At 46.3% G+C, this 18,116-nt stretch overlaps 1 protein-coding gene across 1 annotated transcript in view; it reads left to right on the forward strand.

Moving 5' to 3' along the window:
* SOCS7 (suppressor of cytokine signaling 7) overlaps nucleotides 1-17,865 on the forward strand; it is a 99,480-nt gene extending 81,615 nt beyond the window's left edge. The window contains exon 10 of the mRNA XM_082272330.1: nucleotides 17,302-17,865. The gene's annotated coding sequence lies outside the window, so the exon portion shown is untranslated. The remainder of the gene's footprint in view (nucleotides 1-17,301) is intronic.
* The last annotated feature ends 251 nt before the right edge of the window (nucleotides 17,866-18,116 follow it).

The following is an 18,116-nucleotide window of genomic DNA, read 5'->3' on the forward strand; positions in this document are numbered from 1 at the left end:
AACAAGCTGGACAGATTTGTCTCCAGAACCAGGGATCTGCTCGCAATCAGGGCAGATGCTTTGGTGACTCCTTGGGATCAGTTTTCCCTGATCTATGCATTTCCTCTGGTTCAACTCCTGCCCCGGCTTCTGCGTAAGAGGGAAAACGAGTAATACTGGTAGCCTCAACTTAGCCTAGAAGGACTTGATATGCAGAATAGTAAAGTTGATGGTAGGAAAGCCATGGTCCCTTTCACTGTGTCCGGCCCTGCGCTTTCAGGGTCCAGTATTCCATCTTGCTTTACAGTCACTAAATTTGACGGTTAGGCTATTGAAGCCTGGATTTTGAAGGATCGACGGGGTCTCTGGACCAGTGGATTCTAATATAAATGCCAGGAAGCCAGACTCTATGAACATTTACTACAGGGTCTGGAAATCTTTTAATTTCCTAGTATGAGGCCAGAAAGTGGCATCCCCATAAATATGTCATTGGGAGGATTCTTGCCTTTTTTACAAATGAGGGTAGAAATGAAGCTGGCTTTAGAAACAATTAGGGGCAGATTTTGGCCTTATCGGTCTTCTTTCAAAGGCCGATTGCTTCACATTCTTTAGTTCGAGCCTTTATACAAGGAGTGATTCAAATTGTTCCGCCAGTCAGGCCACCCTTGTGCCCTTTTGGATTTGAATCTGGTTCTGGCTGTCCAACAAAAGAAACCTTTTGGAGGCCATTCGGCGTACTCCTCTGGTTCTTTTAACAAGAAAATTTGTAATTATGGTTGCTGTAACCTCGGCTAGGAGGGTGCTGGTGGCTCTTTCCTGTAAGGAACCATTTTTGATTCTACACCAAGACAGTGTGGTGTTGCCCAAGGTGGTGTCCAGTTTTTATTTGAATCAAGATATCACTCTGCCTTTTTTTTTTTTTTCAAATCCTCGTTCGGCAGAAGAAAAATTGTTGCGTTCTCTCGCTGTAGTGCGAGCTGTCAGTCTAGCTGAAGATGTCAGCTCAGATTCGGAAAACCAATTCTTTGTACTGCCAGAAGGGCCCAGGAAGGGGCAGGCAGCATCAAGATCAACTATTTCCCATTGGATCCACCAGATCATTGTTCAAGCTTATGATTTGAATGGAAAAGCCCCACCCTTTCGAGTAAAGGCACACTCTACCAGGGGAGTAGGTGCCTCATGGGCGGTTCATCATCAAGCGTCTATGGCTCAGATGTGCAAGGCCGCTAGTTGGTCTTCAGTGCATACATCCACTAAGTTTTATTAGGTGAATCTTAAAGCTCAAGAGAGCACTGCGTTTGATCACAGCATGCTGCAAGCAGCGATGTAGTTCCTTTAGTCTGATGGCTGTCATCGTAATTACGGTCTCCCTCCCCTCAAGGGTATTGCTTTGGGACGTCCCAGATAGTAATTAATAATTATTATGGCTGTTCGGTGTCCCATGATGTTTGATAAAGAAAAGTGGATTTTTCCTACATTCTTACCTGTAAAATAATTTCTTGGAGTACATCACGGGTCACAGAGGTCAATCCTCTTTTGTCTGGGATTTTTAATGTTTGCTACAAAACTGAGGTACTTTCTGTATGGGAGGAGTAATACAGAGGGGGACTTCCTGTCTTTTGGTTTGCCAGTGTCCATTCGCCTATAGGTGGCGTATAATCTAGATAGTAGTTATTATGGCTGCTCTGTGTCCCGTGATGTAATGTACTCCAAGAAATATATTTTACAGGTAAGGCTCCATGTACACGGGACGTTGTTAAAAGTCCCTTTGAATGCTGGAATTTTTAGGACGTTTGAAACGTCCGTTCGGTCGCGTTTGTACCCGCGTTTAGCGGCGTTTGCGTTTAGAAGCGTTCCTAGAGGTCAAAAAAATTATTCCCCTTTAAAATGGAAAAACGCGAACGCTAAACGCGGGTCATCGCGTTCGGACGCGTTCAGACGCGTTTGTGCGTTTGAAACGTCGGGAAACACACGTTCGAACGCAAATAATTGCGTTCTAAAAACAGTCCCTGAACTCAACTGCCTGCAAATGACTGTAAACGACCCTGTGTACATGGACAGATAAGATAAAATGTAGATGGGTTCAGGGGCTTCTGAAAAAAACGCCCAACTGCTCCTAAACGGCCATTTCCAGCGTCCCGTGTACATGGAGCCTAAGAATGTATGAAAAATCCAGTTTTTATTGTGCTAGAGTTGCACTTGTTTTTTGTTTTTGCATCCTTGTGCAGTAAAAATGATGGGCTTTATTAACAGTAAAAATTATGCAAACACGCAGTGTAAAAGTGCATTTAGATATGGGCCAGTAACCCACTGATATTATCCAATTGGGGCTGGCACTTGAAAACCAATTAAAACTGAGCCTTCTCAAAGGTTTTACTTTCCTATGCTATTGTTTAATTTTTTATGTTATTTAGGTTAAGCCAATATTTAAAACTTATATACTTTAGGTTATCTGTTAATTGTGGCATTGCAAGTGTTCGTTTCTTTTGATACAATTAATAATAAAACGCTAGCAGCTTTGTCGTTTTTAAGGTAGTGCAGAATATTGCATTAAAGTGATTGTAAAGTCTCTTTTCTCTTTCGTTCATTGACAGACACAGCTCTTCATCTTCATGACCATTGGGTTATACTGCCCCCTATAGGAGTAAGACATTAGGCAGGCAAAACATGACCATGCCTATGGGGCAGTCCCTGGGGGTATACTCCCACTCTCTGCTATAGGTATTCAGTTTTTTTCCTTCTAGTCAGGAGGAAGGACCTAGTCCCTTGCTGGGATCTCTGGTCCTGGCAATTTTTTCTTTTTAAATGGATCTTTTTTCAAGTGCCAGCCTGGGTGACGAACTGGATAATCTAGATCCTTAGATCTAGATCCTTAGGGACCCCCCCCCCCCCAGTCCAGCCAGCGAACACGTGCAGACTGCAGCTCCACGCTAGGTCGGCCGCGACATAGCCTCACTGGACGGGCCTGGCCTGCGAGTTAAACTTCTCGTGAGGGCGCTTACGAACTGGCTTTGGCCTGAGTCACAGCGTTTCTTCCTGGCGGACTGTATTGATATGCAGAGCTGTCCTGTAATGCTGTACAGTGAGTCCTGAATAAACAACCGTTGTTCCAGACCAGAGTCCTGTGTCTCTCACAACACTGAGAATATAACAGTGGCGACTAGGATGGGATTTACAAGGTTACTATCCGTGTGAGAAAGGAAAGGAAGAAAAAAAACTCTGGATTGTCAGGAATACAAAACCCACAGAGCCCAGCAGGAAAATGTCATTGATCGGGACATTAAGTGAATTTGATGGCGAACAGACAACGTGGATTTCTTGGATTGAAAGATTAGAACAATATTTCTGTGCAAATGCCATCCCAGGCGACAGACAAGTAGCAGTTTTTCTGACACTGGTTGGTGCTAGGACATATGACACTCTTAGGGATCTCCTTTCCCCTGAAAAACCAGCAACTAAGACTTTGGCAGAGCTCCTGACACTGTTAGGGAATCACTTCCAGCCTAAACCACTAGAGATTGCAGAAAGATTCCGGTTCTATCAGCGGCAGCAGCAGCCGGGTGAAGATATTAAGGCTTATGTGCTCGCCCTTCGCAGACTAGCCTCAACTTGTTCTTTTGGGGAGTATTTACCAACTGCACTGAGGGATAAGTTTGTCATGGGACTGAATAGTGAGTCTAGCCAAAAGAGACTGTTAACAGAGAAAGACCTTACCCTTACAAAGGCAATTGAGATAGCTTCAGTGATGGAAATGGCTGTGAAAGATACAGAAGCTTTGAACCCCCAGAGCAGAAGGGGAGAGGTTAAAGAGGAAGTTTTCAGAACAGCAGTCAAGCAAACTGCAGCTAACTGTAAATATAGAACCTCACCAACCAGGACGTCAGCTTGCTACCGTTGTGGGAATACAGACCATGATCACAAAGTCTGCCGGTTTAAGGATCAGCTCTGTCATAATTGTGGAAAGGCAGGCCATCTGAAACGAGTCTGCCGTAGTAAGAAGGTGCGAAATAAACAACCTCTGAACCCCAGGACAAAGGCATATATGGTGGGAAGATATACATCGTCATCGGAATCAGAGGATGAGGAAGTGCTCCACAGATTGGACATGCATCATATGCATTCAGCACCCTCAGCAATGACTGTAGAGGTAACCGTGGAAGGAAAGAAACTCAAGATGGATGTAGACACAGGAGCAGCAGTTTGTTATCACCCAGAAACAATGGAGAAAACTTCTGATCCGAACAACTGTCCGTCCAACACCAATCAAACTGCAGACATACTCAAAGCAGATACTCCACCCACTGGGGTACGTGAAAGTACAGGTATCCTACAAGGGTCAGACAAAGAGAATGCCATTATATATCCTAGAACATGGGGGACCCCCTCTTTTTGGGAGAGACTGGATTGCTCACTTTGGCATGCCAGACATCGCCATTAACCCCTGCAACAGCGTGACCATCCCATCAGGGGATGAAGAGGGATGGGTGAAGTCCCTGAAACAGCGATTCCCGCAAGTCTTTGATAACCATTTGGGAAAAATAAAGCATGACTGTGTGAGACTCAGGCTGAAACCCAATGCCCAGCCTAGGTTCTTCAAAGCTCGGACGGTACCTTTCGCACTCCGAGCAGGTGTGGAAGCTGAACTAAGCCGGCTGGAGGAACAAGGTGTCATCTCAAAGGTAGAGCACAGCGAGTGGGCATCACCAGTTGTACCAGTAAAGAAAGCGAATGGGGACTTACGCATTTGTGGCGATTTCCGCATGGCACTAAATTCTCAACTGGAGATAGACCAGTATCCCCTACCCAGAGTAGATGACATTTTTGCCTCTCTTGCAGGAGGTCAAAAGTTCACCAAGCTTGATCTCAGGCAAGCTTATTTACAGTTTGAGGTCCACCCTTCGTCCCGCAAGTTTCTAACAATCAACACTCACAAGGGACTGTATGAATACAATCGGATGGTGTTTGGGGTAGCCTCCGCCCCAGCCATTTGGCAACGCAAAATGGATGAGATTTTGGCGGACATTCCTTTCACACAGTGCCTGTTAGATGACATGCTCATCACGGGCCTGACGGACCAGGAACACAAGCATAACGTGGAGCTTGTGTTCGCGAGACTGCAAGAACAGGGTCTAAAAGTGAACTTGGCGAAATGCCAATTCATGGTACCTAAATTGGAGTTTTGTGGCCACCTTGTGGATGCAGAGGGTATACACACCACGGAAGCCAAAGTTGATGCTTTAGTAAAAGCTCCAGCCCCGACCAACGTCCAGCAGCTGCGATCATACCTGGGCTTGCTGAACTATTACCACAAATTCCTGCCGGATCTAGCACACACTTTGTTTCCATTAAACAAGCTTTTGGAGACACACTCCAGATGGAACTGGTCGGCTGCATGCCAACGTGCTTTTGAAGTTTCTAAGCGAAAGCTGTTGGCGTCACGCATGCTCGTGCACTATGACCTCCAAAGGCCTCTCACCTTGGCTTGTGATGCCTCACCCTATGGTCTAGGGGCTGTACTATCTCACGTTTTACCAGATGGGTCAGAGAAACCTGTGGCATTCGCCTCCAGGTCCTTGACAAAAGCAGAAAGCAATTACTCTCACATTGACAAAGAGGCTCTGGCGCTCATATGGGCAATTAAGAAGTTTCATCTTTACCTGTATGGTAGGGAATTCACCATACTGACTGATCATAAACCACTCCTTCAGATCTTTAGCCCTGACAAAGGCATCTCCCAGACGACTGCAGCCCGTCTTCAACGCTATGCCCTATTCTTGGGAGCATATAACTACAAAATCCAGTATCGCAGCCATGATGCCAACGCTAATGCAGACGCCATGTCCCGTCTGACAAGGACATTAACAGACTCTTCTCCACCTGTCAAGAGTTGTCGTTACACCAGCCTGTCCTTTCTGTCTTCCGGGGAAGTAGCAGCCCATACAGCCAAGGATACCTTCCTTAAGACAATACTCTCCTGGGTACGGTACGGTTGGCCTGCAACTGTCACACAGGATTATGAGCCTTACTTCCGTAGGCGTCTGGAATTAACTGTGTCTGGCAACTGTGTTTTATGGGGAGACCGAGTGATCGTTCCACAGACCCTCCGGAGACACATTCTGGAATTGCTACATACTGGTCATCCCGGGGGCACACGTATGAAACAAAAGGCCCGAGGCTATGTGTGGTGGCCGAACCTCGACTCCGATATCACGACATATGTGAATGCGTGTGCTGGATGTGCACAAACTGCGAGAGACCCTCCTCGAGGGTGCGTCCAGCCCTGGACTTGGCCCACCGTTCCCTGGTTTCGCCTACACTTGGACTTTGCAGGCCCGATCAGAGGACACACCTTTTTGATCATTATTGATGCCCATTCAAAGTGGCCTGAGGTCGTTCCTGTTACTCAGCCAACGACTAAGGCGACGATTTCCATACTGTTACATCTCGCTGCTACGTTTGGATACCCCAGAGAAATTGTCACAGACAACGGTGCACAATTCACAAGCCAGGAGTTTCAGGGTTTCCTGACTGTCCACAACATCAAACACAAGTTGACCGCACCTTACCACCCGGCTACAAATGGTCAAGCAGAAAGGTTTGTACAGACCTTCAAACGCTATTTCAAAGCTACTGTGGCTACAAGTAAACAACAGTCCCTGTCACCCCAGCAGCTGGACTCCTTCCTTTCTGCTTACAGAACCACACCACATGCAACCACTGGGAAAACTCCAGCTGAACTTCTTTTGGGTCGGCAGCCATGGACTGTTTTGGATATGCTCCGCCCTCAAACGGTCCAGGAACATGTACGGCAGTCCCAAGACAAGAGGGTCGAACACGACGAGATTCCCCGGTTTACAGCCCAGCAAAAGGTATGGGCCCGATCTTATGGCGCTTCCAACACTCGTTGGCTTCCTGCTATCGTCGCAGAGACTTTGGGACCCAAAATGTATAGGGTCTGCCTGGAAGATGGTTCCATTTGCAGAAGGCATGCGGACCAATTGCGTCCTCGTTCTCAGCTGCCCGAATCCCTGACATCGGCTGCACCTCCAGTGTCTCAAGGATCTGCTCCTACCGGATCAGGAGGCATTGAGACTGATGCTTGGGGAGACTCTGAACTTTTGAACTCAGCTCCAACAGAGCCCTCCAGCCCTGGTCCAGAGGTCTGCTCACCCTCTGAGCTAGGGAATCCCCTCTTGGCCCCGCCGGTGTCCATTCCGGCCAGCCCTGCTTCCTCCAGCCCCGAGTCGCTGGGTGCCCGTCCTCAACGACACTGTCGCCCTCCTGACCGGTTTCAAATGCAAGACCGGTTACGAGACTTTCGACGGGCCCGCCGAAAGTGATCCGCTGCCATTTTCTCCCCGGAGCTTCCCTGGAAGTTGTTCTCACATCCGGACATGGAAGAAACCATGTAAATCTCCTGAGTTGGAGGACTGTATTGGACAATTATGAGTTACTGTTTTATGCCTGTTCTCGTTTTGTTGTTTTTTTTTTGTTTTGTTTTTTTTTTTTAGGTATGGATGGAAGGTGTTATACCTGAAGGGTTTCACATGTACTGTCACTTTAAGGCTGGCTCCACCCAGGAGTGATGACAAGGGGCAGAGTGGCCATCTTTAGACACATGTAGAGATGTATTGATATGCAGAGCTGTCCTGTAATGCTGTACAGTGAGTCCTGAATAAACAACCGTTGTTCCAGACCAGAGTCCTGTGTCTCTCACAACACGGAGAATATAACACGGACAGCACCCACATTGCGATGGAGCGGTGTCCTGTCCGGAGCGGTGCCCACCCCGTTCCTGGTGTGGTATCTGTCCCCCCACTACCCCTGGAGGGTTTTGGGGATCGACGTAGGCCCCTCCTGGGATGGCTCTCCTCCCTCCCAGTCCTCGTCCCCCCTTCTCGGTTGTCTAGTGCAGGCCTGTGCCCCCCCCCCCACCCCATCTACACCGCCGGTGACCGAACGATCATTCCTCTGAAGGGGGATGGGCCTGATGGGGGTGCCTGCCAGGGCCCCCCTTCCTGTCAGGATCATTTTTTGTGCTCTGGGATCAGAGGGAGGGACCCTGGTTTGGTTGCTTCATTCTCCGGCACTTCGTCAGGAAAAACAATTTCTTCCCCTGTACTGTATGGTCGCCACCACTGATGCCAGCTTATCTGGGTGGGCAGGCGTCCTCGGCAGAGTGTGCTCAGGGGGTCTGGTCTCTGGAAGAGTCCAGGCTATACAGATCAATGTCCTGGAGCTCCGAGTGATCAGACTTTCTGGACAAGTCATCTCCAGGGGTGTCCGGTACAGATTCAATCAGACAATGCCGCAGCCGTGGTCTGTGTCAACCACCAAGGGGGCACAAGAAGTGTCCTGGTGGCTTGGGAAGTAGCTGACATTCTAAGGTGGGCAGAAGGAATCGTTCCAGCCGCACATTCCAGGAGAGGAAAATTGGCAGGCGGACTTCCTCAGTCAACAGGTGTTAAACCAAGGTGGATCTGTTGGCCTCTCGCCTCAACAGGTAAGTGCAGAGGTTTTTGTCACGGTCTCGGGATCTTCTAGCCGACACCACAGACGCTTTAGTGGCTACTTGGAGTCAGTATCGTCCGATTTACGCATTTCTCCTCTCAAACTTCTGCCGAGACTCCTGCGCAGGATCGAGGCAGAAAGGATTCCAGTCATCCTAGTGACGCCAGACTGCCCTCACCGATCTGGTACGGCTGGTTGCCGATGCTCCTTGGAGACTTCCTCTCAGGGAAGATCTGCTGTCCCAATGGCCAGTGCTCCATCCTGCTTTACAGTCGCCAGCTTTGATGGCTTGGCTGTTGAAAGCCAGGTGCTGAAGGATAGAGGATTATCTGACTCTTTTAAAAGCTAGAAAATCTGCTTCTAGGAAGATTTACCATCATACGTGGAAGACTTACATTGCGTGGTGTGAATCCCTCAGGGTTCCCCCCTGCTCTTTTTCAGTGACTCGGATCTTGGCTTTCCTCCAATGAGGGGTTGAGTAGTGCCTAGCCTTGAGTGCCATCAAGGGCCAGGTCTCGGCCTTAGCAGGTTTCATTCAACAAGAAAATATATAATCGAGCGCCCTGGGTGTCATCTTTTGTATAGGAAAATATAAATTGTATAATAAGGGTCAACGGAAAATGCTGCTGGTTGACTGTAGATATACTACGCATATATGGAACCAAGACTAGCGCAAATACCTATATCCCCAAATCCAGCTGAAATAGACTAAACTCTTTAGATGGACAAATGGGAAAAATCAAAAAAAAATTTTAAAAAATATTTTAAAGTGCCAGTGCAAAGTTGTAGTTCCCTCTTCTATAATTATAAGTATATTGTTTGATATAGCGAATATATTATGTACTGAAATGTAATGTACTATGTAACTATGTAACTATATGAAATGAAGATCTACCAGCTAGTTCACCCAGCCTGGTAAAGTGCAAAACATGTGAATGAGCCTGCGCACTGGAAAATGTGTGGTAAAGTGCAATCAGTGAAAAAAATATGAATATATAAATGTAGACTTATACCATATATAATATATATATATATATATATATATATATATACACATATATAGCTGACTCCCACTAGCGTGTAGTGTGCAAATTTAAATATATTATAATATAGAAAATATGTAAAAATATACCGCAAACTGGGAATAATGTGCAAAAAGTGAATAAATATATAAATTGTGTTATTTGAGAACTGTCCACAAGATGGCAGTATGATAACGGAAGAAAGAAGACCAATAATGTGGTGACTAAAGTGCAAAAATCTATGAAAAATGATTAATATATAACAGGGCTTGACAAATTTTCCTGAAATCTAGGAGCCAGCTAAAAAAGTTAGGAGCCAGTTTGTTTTTTTTTTTTAAACTAACAACCAAGCTTTATTTAATAAAACGGATACTAAATTTACACATATGACTAGAACCCCACTCTCCTCTATAGCACAATTGGATGAAAACAGACTGTCTGTCTCTTTCCATCCGATGCCATCTGATCCGATCCACGGGATGGATAGAAAATGGAACCACCATCCGTCTGCTTTTGGTGGACAGGATCAGATGGCGGCAGATTACTGCTTCATAGAGGAGAATCAAGGGTCCGATCAGGTCTGCCTGAAAAACTGACAGGCGGACCTGATCAGACAGCCCGTGTGAAAGGGGCCTTCGGCTGTGGCATGGCGATGAGGAAAAAAAAAAGTGTATATATATATATATATATATATATATATATATATATATATATATATATATATATATATATATATAATATATATAATTTTTTTTTTTTTTAATAATTAAAAAAAAAAAGAACAAAAATATTATTTATTTATTTTTTTACATTTAAAAAATAAATTAAATAATAACCACACTCCCTGTCAAAGTTAACTAACTGGACAGGGAGATGGTAATGAATGAATTGAGAACAAAAAGGCAGTGGAAACAGTCATTACAACAGTCATTACTCCCGGCCTCCACAAGAGGGCGCCAGTTCCCCATTGGAAGCCTGTCATCTCAAGTAGGCCGAAAAGCCGGGGCCTCAATTTTCGGACGGCCCGGAAGTCCGTGCACACCGTGCGTGGAAGTCCGGGCAAAAATGACAGGACACCTTCTGCAGGGCACCCCCAGGCGCCAGGTCGCTAATTCTAGTCGCAAATGCGACCTGGCGCCCGGGGATTGTCGAGCCCTTATATATAAGATATATCTATCTATCTATATATAGGTAGTGATAGGTACTGTCTGGGAGTACCTATCACTACCTGAGTGTTGTGCGTCTGACCAGGCTGTGCGACTGAGTGTTGTGGGTCTGACCGGGCTGTGCGACTGAGTGTTGTGCGTCTGACCAGGCTGTGCGACTGAGTGTTGTGCGTCTGACCGGGCGGTGCGACTGAGTGTTGTGGGTCTGACCGGGCGGTGTGACTGAGTGTTGTGGGTCTGACCGGGCTGTGCGACTGAGTGTTGTGGGTCTGACCGGGCTGCGCGACTGAGTGTTGTGGGTCTGACTGGGCTGTGCGACTGAGTGTTGTGGGTCTGACTGGGCTGTGCGACTGAGTGTTGTGGGTCTGACCGGGCTGTGCGACTGAGTGTTGTGCGTCTGACCGGGCTGTGCGACTCAGCGTTGTGCGTCTGATCAGGCTGTGAGATTGTGAGTGTTGTGTGACTGACCGGTGTCAAGTGAGTGGAGCGGAATACCAGAGGGTGAGAAGGTAGCGTTAGGAAGCCAGGAAATAGCCACATAGGATAGACTTAAATCGCTGTATCCCCATTAGATTAGTAGGTACAATGCCCGGCGGGTGTGGAGATGCGACTCGGTGTACATCTTGTGATATGTATGCGTTCCTCGGTCATGCGATCGAGGGCGAATACAAATGCGCTAAATGTAAGCACGTTGCTTCCCTGGAAGCTCAGGTCCTGAATCTAGGGAAGCAGCTGGCAACACCAAGACGAATGTCCATACCGGAGGAGAGCCAGGATCGTACCAGTCAGGTGCAGACAGGGGTCTGCACAGAGGTGGGCGGAGTATTGGAGGTGCAGGCATCAGAGAGGAGTAGAGGGGTGACAGTTAGGAGGGGTAGAAGGGGTCAAGGCAAGGAGGCTGATCCTGGGCTGGAGCACCCCAATAGATACGCCCCGTTGTGTGATGTTGGGGAAACCAGTCAGGGACCAGCATTGCTGGAGCAGAGGGATGCCCCTAGCTGCCAGGGGAAGAACTCCTCCAGTGAGGCCGGGAGAAAGGGAAAGGAAAGACAGGTGCTGGTGGTAGGGGAATCGATTATTAGAAGGACAGATAGTGTAATCTGTGACAAAGACCGTGTGCGCCGAACAGTCTGTTGTTTGCCGGGCGCTCGGGTTCGGCACATCGCGGATCGGGTGGACAGATTACTGGGTGGGGCTGGGGAAGACCCAGCTGTCATGGTACACGTGGGTACCAATGACATAGGCAGAGGAAGACGGAGAGTCCTAAACGATTTCAGGGACTTAGGCGCTAAGTTGAGGAAAAGGACCTCCAAGGTAGTATTTTCCGAAATGCTACCTGTACCTCGAGCCACACCAGAGAGGCAGCGGGAGATTAGGGAAGTTAACGAGTGGCTGAGGAGCTGGTGTAGTAAGGAGGGTTTCGGGTTCCTGGAGAACTGGGCCGACTTCTCAGTCGGTCACCGGCTCTTTGGTAGGGACGGATTGCACCTAAATGGGGTGGGTGCAGCCGTACTGGGTGAGAGGATGGCCAAAAAGTTAGAGGGGGTTTTAAACTAGGGAATGGGGGGGGAGGGTACAGATGTAGAATTAGCCAGTGGAAAGCAAGTTTCAGAGGGCAGAACTGGGGGCATTAGCGGTAGGGTGTTCGGAGCTCCTATACCCAGGGTGGGTACGGGGAAAAATCAAGAGAGCAGCCTAAAAACATCAAAATTACGAGGCTTGTATACCAATGCCAGAAGCCTGGCCAACAAGATGGGAGAGCTGGAGCTGCTGATGTTTGAGGAGGACTTAGATTTTGTGGGGATAACTGAGACTTGGTTTGACAGCTCTCATGACTGGATGGCGACCATTCAGGGGTATTCCCTTTATCGCAGAGATAGAGAGGGTAAAAAAGGGGGAGGGGTATGTTTGTATATTAAGAACAGTATACAGGTAAATATGAGGGATGATAATAATGGAGCTATGGATGAGGCAGAATCCCTATGGGTAGAGCTTCAAAGGAAAGGCACGGTGGGGAAGGTAATATTGGGCGTATGCTATAGGCCCCCCAACCAGAGGGAGGAGGGTGAGGCGGACCTCATGTTACAGATAGGATTGGCAGCAAGGATGGGAAATGTCATTATAATGGGGGACTTTAATTATCCTGATATAGACTGGGCAGAAGGAACCGTGCATTCAGCCAAGGCTCGGCAGTTCCTAAATGTTTTGCAGGACAATTTCATGGGTCAGATGGTGAATGCACCGACAAGAAACAATGCGGTACTTGACCTACTGATTACTAACAATACAGACCTGCTCACGGATATAGAAATACGGGACAACTTAGGGAACAGTGACCATAGGTCAATTGGTTTCAGTATTACAGTAATAGGAAACACAAGGGTAATATAAGGACACTGAATTTCAAAAGAGCCAATTTCCCTAAACTGCGCTCGCTGCTAGAAAATATCAAATGGGATAGAACCCTGGGAACAAAGAACACGGAGGAAAAATGGGAGTGCTTCAAGAGCATACTTAACAAGGGGGTGGGCCAGTGCATTCCACAGGGAAATAAATTTAAAAGAGCAAAGCTAAACCCTGGGTGGCTAAACTCCAACATAAAAATGTATATTAGAGCTAAAGAAAAGGCCTTCAAAAAATACAAGACTGAGGGGTCATTGGCAGCATTTAAGCACTACAAAGAGTGTAATAAGAAATGTAAAGATGAAATCAGGGCGGCTAAAATAGAACACGAGAGACATATAGCGGAGGAGAGTAAAAAGAACCCCAAGAAGTTCTTTAAGTATATAAACAGTAAGAAAGCGAGGCCAGAGCACATTGGCCCCATAAAAGATGATAAAGGAAAAATGGCCACAGAGGACAGAGAAAAGGCGGAAGTGTTAAATAATTTCTTTTCTTCAGTCTTCACAAAGGAATCGGGGGGCTACACGAACCCCGCTTGTAAGGCCGAACTAAATAATACACCTCAGGAAGTGCCGCCATGGCTAACAGAGGATAGACTTAGAGCTGAACTAGAGAAACTTAACATCAATAAATCCCCGGGACCGGATGGCTTGCACCCAAGGGTTCTTAATGAGCTCAGCCAGGTGATTGCCAGACCATTATTCTTGATCTTTAAGGATAGTTTACAGACGGGTATGGTGCCAGCTGATTGGAAAAAAGCCAACGCGGTACCAATATTTAAAAAGGGGCCGAGATATATCCCGGGTAACTATAGGCCGGTCAGCCTAACATCAGTAGTCTGCAAAATTTTGGAGGGGATGATAAGGGACCACATACAAGACTTTAGTAATGAAAACGGTATTATAAGTAGTAATCAGCATGGATTCATGAAAAATCGTTCGTGCCAAACCAATCTATTAACCTTCTACGATGAAGTGAGCTGCCACCTAGATAAAGGTAAGCCGGTGGATGTGGTGTATCTGGACTTTGCAAAGGCCTTTGACACCGTTCCCCACAAACGCTTACTGTACAAACTAAGGAAGGTAGGTATGGACCGTAAGGTGAGTACCTGGATAGAGAACTGGCTCCAGGGGAGAGTACAGAGGGTGGTGATTAATGGGGAGTACTCGGATTGGGTGGGTGCGGAAAGTGGGGTCCCCCAGGGTTCTGTCCTGGGACCAATCCTGTTTAATTTGTTCATAAATGATCTAGAGGAGGGGATATCTAGTACAATCTCAGTATTTGCAGATGATACTAAATTAGGCATGCCAATATCTTCTATGCAGGATGTGGAAATCTTGCAAGCAGACCTGAACAAAATAACGGGGTGGGCAACTACATGGCAGATGAGGTTTAATGTAGAAAAATGTAAAGTAATGCACTTGGGGGCCAGGAACCAGAAAGCAAGCTACTCACTAGGGGGGGAACCTCTGGGTGAGTCTAGGATGGAAAGGGACCTGGGGGTACTGGTAGACAACAGGCTTGGCAGTGGCATGCAATGCCAAGCCGCCGCAAGCAAAGCCAACAGAATACTGGGTTGTATAAAAAAGGGGATTCACTCCAGAAATAAAGAGATTATTCTTCCACTCTACAAGACTCTGGTCCGGCCACATCTGGAGTATGCTGTCCAGTTCTGGGCACCGGTCCTCAGGAAGGATGTGCTGGAACTGGAGAAAGTCCAGAGAAGGGCAACAAAAATAATTAGGGAATGGAGGACATCAGCTATGAGGAAAGACTACAAGCACTGAACCTTTTCTCTCTGGAGAAAAGACGATTGAGGGGGATATGATATCAATGTACAAATACTGTACTGGCGACCCTAGCATAAGGAACAAACTATTCAGAGAAAGGAGATACAATAAGACACGTGGCCACTCACTAAAACTTGAGGAAAGGCGGTTTAACCTTAAAGTGCGTAAGCGGTTCTTCACTGTAAGAGCGGTAAGGATGTGGAATTCTCTTCCACAAGCAGTCGTATCAGCGGGGAGCATTGATAGTTTCAAAAAACTATTGGATGGACACCTTAAAGACCACAACATACAGGGGTATACAATGTACGGTTAAAAGCAAACACACACACACACACATCATAGGTTGAACTGGATGGACTTATGTCTTTTTTCAACCTCATTAACTATGTAACTATGTAATATACTTCTTATAGTTATAGAATATATTCTCTATATCAAACAATATACTTATAGTTATAGAAGAGGGAACTACAATTTTGCACTGGCACTTTAAAATATTTTTTAAAAATATTTTTTTGATTTTCCCCATTTGTCCATCTAAAGAGTTGAATTAGTCTATTTCAGCTGGATTTGGGTTTATAGGAATTTGCGCTAGTCTTGTCTTGGTTCCAGTTTACTTTCAATGCCCGTTGGCCACACTCTCCTTGGTGCACACCTTTTATACAGGGCGTTCGGCACTGTATAAAGGTACGCACCCACAGTGTGGTCTCCATTGCCACCGTGGGACCTCAATTTGGTGTTAGTCCTTTAGAAGCCTCCCTTTGAAAATATTCGGGAGATTCCCCTGCTTCTGTTGATCCAAAAGGGGGCCTTTTAGGTGGCTATTACCTCTGCGTGCACAGTGTCTGAACTGGCGGCTGTCTTGTCATTCACCTTACCTGGTGGTTCACAGGGATAAGGTGGTTCTTCGTCCATGTCCGTCATTCCTTCCGAAGGTTGTCTCTGATTTTCATCTGAATGAAGACATTGTGTTGCCCTCCCTGTATCCCAAGCCTAAGCATCCTAAGGAAGTTGCTTTGCATTCCCTGGATGTGGTTCAGGCAATAAGGGTGTACCTGGCAGCTCCGGAGTCTTTTTAGAAAGTCAGACTCCCTATTTGTCCTCATGGATGGACCTCGCAAAGGGTTGGCTGCTTCTGCTGCGACCATTTCCAGATGGATCAGACAGACTCTGGTTCAGGCTTATTCCATTAAGGGTCAAGTTGCTCCTTTTCCTGTTAAGGCGCACTCAGGCGCTTAGTGCCTCCTAAGCCTTCTGTCATCAGGCGTCAGTAATGCAGGTTTGCAAGGTGGTTACCTGGTGGTCTGTACACACATTGACAAAGTTTTATAAAGTGAATGTGTTGGCATCTGCGGATGCTTCTTTCGGCCGCAAGGTTTTGCCGGCTGCTGTTAAGAGGACTTGTCCTCTTTGAGGGTGTTTTTCTATTTTTTTTTTTTTTTTTTTTTCAGGTGAACTTCAGTTGTTAGTTGAGCTCTAATCTAAGTTACCTGGTTGGCTATGTTTACCCTTGGGGAAGTTTTTTTCTGCTGTTCCCACCCCTCATGTTTGACACTGCTTTAGGACGTCCCAATGGTCATGAAGATGAGGAGCTGTGTCAATCAATGAACGAAAGAGAGAATGGGAATTTTCACTTACCGTAAAATCCATTTCTCTGATGTTCTTTGACTGACACAGCACCCGCCCCTCTTTGGAGTTGAGATTATTTCTTTTGACACTGCTTGTTACAAAACTGAATACCTATAGCAAAGAGTGTGGCATTATACCCCCAGGGACTGCCCCATAGGCGTGGTCAAGTTTTTTTTTTTTTGTCCGCTTAGTGTCCTACTTCTGTAGGTGTCAGTATAACCCAATGGTCATGAAAATGAGGAGCTATGTCCGTCAATAAACATCAGAGAAATTGATTTTACGGTAAGCCAAAAATCACATAAAAAAAAAAAAATTTATACTTACCTCCTCTGTGTAGTTGGTTTTGCACAGGGCAGCCCAGATCCTCCTCTTCTCAGGTCCCTCTTTGCTGCTCTTAGCCCCTCTCTCCTGTCGTGTGCTCCCACAGCAAGCAGCTTGCTATGGGACTATCCGAACCAGGCTGCAGCTCTGTGTGTCCATTCTGACACGGAGCTGCCGTTCGGCCCCGCCTCCTCTCTCTCCTGATTGGCTAACTGACTTTGACAGCCGCAGGCGCCAATGGTGCCGCGGCTGTGTCTCATCCAATCAGGAGAGAGAGTACTGAACGGCCAAGGGACTCACGGACATCGCTGAACAGAGAATGGGCTCAGGTAAGGATTAGGGGAGTGTTGGGCAGGCTGCTACACCCAGAAGGCTTCTTATCTTAATGCTTTAGGATAAAAAATACCTGACTTTACAACTCCTTTAATAGTATTGACTTGTAATTGATTTTGCCTTTTTTTTTTTTTTTTTTTTTTAAAGGAACTGCTGACATCAGAACACTGAACAACCCAGTGAATGGAGGAAATTAAGGGAAAAGTTTCAGTGGATATCCTTCCAAACCCTCCTTACTGCTCTGTTAAATCCGAAGAGGGAGAATGTGCAAGATGTGTTGTAACAGCTAGTATCATCCGTTTCCATGATTCCCAAGAAATCCCACTGAGGGTTACAAGGAGCTTCTTGATCCCTTATTCCAGCGTCCATGGTGTCTTACTGTTGTGTTTTTCTTTATATTTTCTGTGAAGAAACAAGACATGGATACTGCACCCATCCATGTTCCAACTACTGAACCGGTGGTCATCTCATGCTGTTGTTTTTTCAAGCCTTTCTATGTGTGTATTGGAAACACTTGAAAGTCCCTTTTTATATTGGATGGGCTCAAGTCCTCCTGCAGAAATGACTGTTATCTGCTGCAGTCAATGTTCTACTGGGTTTATACATCTAATGAACCAATGACTTTTGTTTAGGTCAAATTCCACAAACAGACTATACTACTGACTATTTTGCTTACAGTCTGCCAATTGGCTGAAGTGTGGCAGCACTACTACGTAAATATCCTTTTTTTTTTTTTTTTTTTTTTTGGGGAAGGTCACTGTCCTGTGATGTAATGTGATATCCCATATTTTGCTGTCTTGAACTTGAAACCATACCTTTCTAACACTGGAATATGACTTCCTCCTGTCCACTGCGAGACAAATCTTAATGATAAAAGTGTTTATAATGACATAACCATATGGCAAAGGAGTGGATGTACACTCTGTATGAGGATAAGTATGCCCCCAATTGCTGAAGCTACC

This window comes from Pelophylax lessonae, assembly GCF_965119305.1.
Source record: "Pelophylax lessonae genome assembly, chromosome: 11".
NCBI classification, from domain to species: domain Eukaryota; kingdom Metazoa; phylum Chordata; class Amphibia; order Anura; family Ranidae; genus Pelophylax; species Pelophylax lessonae.